Source organism: Myotis nattereri, assembly GCF_964212035.1.
Source record: "Myotis nattereri genome assembly, chromosome: 15".
Taxonomy (NCBI): Eukaryota; Metazoa; Chordata; class Mammalia; order Chiroptera; family Vespertilionidae; genus Myotis; species Myotis nattereri.
Window position 1 is genome coordinate 591345 of NC_138090.1, and position 6242 is coordinate 597586.

Sequence of the window (6242 nt, forward strand, 5' to 3'; positions counted from 1 at the left end):
TAAGTTATACTGACCAAATGGGCAAATGGTTTTGAGTGCCTGATGCAGATTGTAAAGCATCACAGCCAGAAAACATTTCCACAGCACTCACTCAGTGACAAGGGCTTCACATGTGCTAGTATAATCAGTTCTCACAACCCAAGAGCCAGGCACCATCACTAGCTCCATGTCACAGATCAGCAGACTGAAGTATAGAGAAGTTATGTTGCCCAAGGTCTTACTGGTAATTGAGAGTCAAAGCTGGATGTTAGTGCAGGCTGTCTGACTCCAGAGCCCATGCTCAACCACTGGGATAGGTTGTTTCTTTGTAAAGCAAAGCCTGTCAAACTCAAAGGCTAAACATGGGCCAAATAAACAAGGTTTAAGTTTATGTGGGCTGCAAAAAACCAAAAGCTTCGATTTTCATAGAAATGTAGGTTTACTTTGATAGAGACATGCTGAATACAAAGGGCTGAAATAAATGAGTAATCGTTAACATAAATAATAGAAAATTTTAATAAAAATTAATATTTTTTCTTGAATATTAACTTACCAGACACTGAATAACTGCACAAAGTAATAAGCGTAACACAAATAAACCTATTTTTCTTGTTCTCCGAAAGCGAAATATTTCCTGTTACGCACATCAAACAAGTCAGTCCAAGACTAATGACATGGCAATCGGCTGTTAAAATATTCTCTGCTAGTATTAGTGGAGAGAAATGGTGCGCCTGTGCGTAAGGCACGTAAGGGAAATGAATGCAACATGACTATAGTAGTCAGTCATTAGCGAACCTTGTAGTTCGTTATTAGTAGTTATGTATAACAGGGTATTGTAACAATTAAGTTAAGAAATTTTATTAAAACGTTTCTTACAAATTGTTATATTGGCTGGGCTGCAAAAAATATTCGTTGTGGGCAGCACGCAGCCCGCGGGCCGAGTTTGACATGCTTGTTGTAGAGTGAAGCCCTTCATGAGCATGCCTCTCACTGTCCCTGATGGAGCATATGCAGTGCAGGTTTGAGGATAGAAGCAGCCATATTGTGGCAGGAAGACCCTGAGAATGAGCCCTACTAATAAGGCTGTTTGCTTTTTTGCTTTTGTGGGGAGTGGTGTGGTTGCAGAGAAAGGTGTGATCAACATTATGAATGTTCATTGCTATCTGGCATATGGAGAATCATACTTATCCTTAAAGACAGTGATTCATTCTGGCCATTAAAATGACATGTCAATTCTGGTGACATCACTTAAGAGCTCAACGCTCGCTTCCTCAGTGATTGGGAAAGTATGCAGTGCACCACATGGGGAGGACACCTATCTTAGAGGTTCTCTGGGCCTATAGTGGCCTCGCAAGAGCAAGAAATAAGAATGTTTAAGCTTCTGAGATTTTGAGCTTTTACATTACTGAAGGAAAGCTCAGCTTCTTCTGAGTGATACAGATGGTGTCTTGAAATGTGAATTCCAGTGAATTGAGAGGTGGGTTGCATAAAAGAAGGGAAAATAGAATGAGGGCTTTGTGCTACTTAGTCTATCCCTTTTGTGGGCATTAGAAACATAACTTACTTTGAGTTAAGTTTTCCTGTTTTATCTTGGCAATTGGGTTCAATCCCTCTGAGTCTGAGAATTGGGCTGTACTCAGCAGCTGGAGGTTTCTCAGGGGGCAGCATGAGGGAAAAGCCATGTGTCCAGGTTATACAAGTGACTTGAAACTCTTATTATATTCCTCCCTGAACTACTACTGATGGTTTGCCTCTTGGGAAGGGCCAAAGACCATGTGTAAAAGCTCATTTCTTGGATTTCTGCCTTTGAGGCAATATTTTCCACGTCGTTCGTTGAAACTGAAGTCAGTAAAATTCATCCACTTCATTTCTTAGGGCTTTTCAGAAGAAAAGTGCAATCTGAAACTCCTTTCTTATCTCCCATCCTTTACCCAATCACACAATAACTACTCTGTCAGGCACCAGGAATAATGGTTCCCAAACCTTGGTGATTACCATTACAAGCAATTTAACATGCAAAAGAGAAGGTGACTTTAGGTCTAAGGTGACTTCACACCTGCATTACTAGGATCAGCTTCACAGTTTAACTTGTAATGTTGGGGGAATCCACAGTCATAGGGATGCTGAGAGCCAATAGAGTTTGCTTATGGGCTGGATGTGGATGAGGGAGAAAGAGAAATAGCAAAGGAGACTGGAAAATTGCAGCCAATGGTGTGAACTTATAGATATAAAAAAAGGAGTCTATACTGATGTTCTGACTGTCCTCCTAGCTATACTCACCGGGGCTCTCCCTTTCTCGCTCTTTACATTGCCTAGTACTGTCCAGAGTTTATAATGAATATGGTTCAAAACATATTCTAGAAGCCAAATAGTCTCTCCCCAACCTCCCTAAGAGAAGACTTCCAGAAAGACAGGCAGAATTGATGTGCCGGATGATTTCTCAGGTTTCAGTGCTGGAGTCCTTTCTTTACTCACAAAGCATTTGTTCTTTTAAAAGAACCAATATGTTTATGTAACTGATGTGAAACAAGCTTGACTCCAAAAAGATTTAGCTTAATGTCTGCCTATGCATTGCAGGGCCGGCTGTCTGCAGGATGTGCATTAAAGGCCCTGGCGGCGCACAGCTCGTCACGTATGATATCAGGCACGCAAATGTGACGTGATGCCCATGTACTCTTGAGGGTAATTCGATGTGCCAGCCAGTTCGATGGGCAGAGAAGCTATAAACATAGTTGTCACAAGTGAGAAAGAGCACTGTGTCGAAGGCAGGCTGGAAAAGCAGGCAGCACTGGAACCTGTCTCCAGGCCCTAATGAAAGTGTTAATTAGTGTGTTACAAAATTTATGGGGAGAACAGCCTCACCACCAGGCCCCCATGACTTGCTCTTCATTAACCACATCTTTCGTTTGCCCTGTCTTCTCCAGCCTCCTTTTCCAGTCAAGGCAAATCCAGGAAGGAGGGAGGCAAATGGAATTATGCTACAGAAGGGAGGCTTTTGGGGGCCTTTGCTAAAAAGAGAAGGCCAACAGGGCACATGGCTGTCTGATGCTTATAGGAATAAGTACACATTTAATCTACATAATCATTAATCTTTCTTTATGTAAAAATGATTAGTAAATAGGGTTTTTAAGCAACTGTTTAGTTTACACATTGGCATCATAGATTAACTTATTTCTAAAACACTTGATTTTATCACTCTGCCTAATGATTTGTCACATGATTTATTGGGTAATATGATAAATCATGTGCGATTTATTGTTTATCCTATAAAGAGTGCAACAATTCATTAAACAGTGATGAAACCCAGCAGTTGTGCAGGAAAGCCCACCTTGTTGGCTGTTGCATTCAGTGGTGCCAGTGTTCTTCCAGGAGTGCAGTGGTCCCTTCCTGGGCCCAGGTTTATAGCATGGGGCAGTTAGACTGTGCTTAAATTAAATAGTTTTAGAAAATAATGGTGTAGTCATAATCTTATATTCTAGCCATATTTATTTTATATGGAAAAATAAAGTCTAAAGCCTGATGGATGTTAAATCCATGGATTTATTTGTGATAATAAATGTGGCATTCTTTGTTACGAAGGCATTAAACTTAATGGCAATGTTTCATAATACTGCATGGCAGTTGTGTTCTCCTTTCCCTGGCTTTATTTCAGGCCAAAGCACCTGTCAGAAGGCTCTTTGGGATGTTCCCGGGTATTCTTCAAGCTCAGAGGGCATCTTGGGATATGAGGACTGATGATAGCCACAGAGCTGAGGACGAACCCAGCACCACGGTCCAAAGCTAGGCCCTGACCTCTGCCCTTGAACCTCCTCTCAGGGACACAGGGACCACTTTTAAGAGAAGTTTATTCACTAGGTGTCAAGACCAAGAGAGCTGACCATTCCTCTCACCTTGTGGGGAGAGAGCAAGCATTGCCCAGCCTCTTGTCCTCTTGTCTCTTAGTTCTTTGCTTTCTCTTCCTCTCTGTGTAGGTGTTTTGTTGGCTCAGCTTCCAGGCTTCCTTCAGCAAGAGAACAGAATCCTCTTTCCTTCACTCTTAGTACAAATGACCTCACCAGGTTACCTGGGGCTCCCATCTGCATGTGACTCTTTAAACTTTGACAGAGTAGGAAATCCTGACTACTTGGATTGTGTGGGTTTGAGCACGGAACCCAAGTAAGGCCAACCAGAGCTGGATTGTGGAAATGGCTGGGTAAGAACACAATAGAAGTAAGCCTTGAACTTCTGGTGGCCACCCCGTCCTAACAACATAGAGAAAGTGCCCCTGAGAGAGAAGCCTGCACATGTGCGGACTGGAGAGACCTGACTCTGTTAGTTAGTATGCCATATGGTAATTATTAGTACAGAACATCATGTGAGTCCCTAGATCTAGCCCTCCCTGAGACTTTCCTGTCCTTGTTTTCTTTTGTGTTCAGGCCAATGTGACATATATAGATTTACAATTATAAAAAAAACCTCACTAATACACTAACTTTCTCATAAGCCAGGTCCATGTCTTTTCATCAGGAAACTCCTCATGTGGAGAAGGGATAGTTTACCCACTAGTTTCCTTTCTTTATCTGCATGATGGCATCTGCACTATGGTTCCCTGACTGTGGGCTTCAACTGAGGTGCCCTGGGCTCTTATCTGGCCCAGAATAGTCCTACCTTGACCTGTTTTATAAACGGGTTCCTTGCCAAATTTCACTTTAAAAATCAGCTCAGCTATTATAAATGAAAGTTTGTAGCATCTTCTCCAGACTCTAAGCCAGGGGTGGGCAAACTTTTTGACTCGAGGGCCACAATGGGTTCTTAAACTGGACCAGAGGGCCGGAACAAAAGCATGGATGGAGTGTTTGTGTGAACTAATATAAATTCAAAGTAAACATCATTACATAAAAGGGTACGGTCTTTTTTTTTTTTTTTTTAGTTTATTCATTTCAAATGGGCCAGATCCGGCCCGCGGGCCGTAGTTTGCCCACGGCTGCTCTAAGCCCTTATAGGGAAGGCATAGCACATTGTAGATTGTATCTAAGTGTGACACATTTTTGCATGGTAGGTCCTCAAGAAACATGGACTAATTTTTTGATTAATTGAAGGGAAATGAAGATAATTTAAGTGTGAATGACAGATGTTTATTAGGTTGTCAAGAGGCTAAGCAGGCCTTCAGTAGAGGCTGTTGTTGTTTTTCTTATGCAGAGCAAGTATGGTAGATTAAAGATAGCTACACATTCCTTTCTCCTCCTCTCATTGAAATCTGGAGTCTAGTTTCTCTTCTTTGAGTCTAGGAGTTCCCTTGATCAATAGATCACAACAGAAAGGATGTTCTGGTCCATCCATTGATAGGTCCTTGTAGCTTCCACCTGGTCCTGTTATAAAGCTTATCCTAGAGGAAGCCAACCCCATGGAAGAAGTCCATATATCCTGAGACTGTCATGCTGCGAGGAAGACTAGCCTAGCATAGCAGACTGGCCACAGGAAGGGAAGCTTTACCAGCTCGCACTCTTTCAGCCCAGCGCATGCCTCAAGCTGCCACCATCATCTGACTGTAAGCATATGAAAGACCATGAGCAGGAACTGCCTAGGGCTGTGATGGCGAACCTATGACACGCGTGTCAGAGGTGACACACAAACTCATTTTTTTGGTTGATTTTTCTTTGTTAAATGGCATTTAAATATATAAAATAAATATAAAAAATATAAATCTTTGTTTTACTATGGTTGCAAATATCAAAAAATGTCTATATGTGACACGGCACCAGAGTTAAGTTAGGGTTTTTCAAAATGCTGACACGCCGAGCTCAAAAGGTTCGCCATCACTGGTCTAGGGTCAAGTGCTGGGTGCCACCCCAGCTTCTCCTCTAGGCAATGACAGAGATGGTAAGATAATGACATATTGCTTTTATTTTGGGGTTTGCAATGCAGCAGCAGACAATGAGAATAGCTTCTCTGTTACAGACATGCCACAGGTAATTCTCCAGTGTGTTAGAGACTTTGAATCACGGGATCTCTAACAATTTTTAAACCCTCAACATCCAGTGGCCCCACATATCCTTAGAGTTGATAGTTTCTCTTAAAATTCTGGCCCAAACAGTGGTTTGGAGAGCCAGATGCAACAGAATGACCCTGGACTGCAAGTGCAGGCACCTGTGTTCTGTCCTTTCTCTGCCAGGAAAGAGCTGGGTGTCTTTGGAAAAGCATTTTTTCTCTCTCCTCCTGTAGGTCTCAGTTCATAAGTCTCAGCTCCTCCTCAACCCCCCCCCCCCCCCGGATCCTTCATCTAG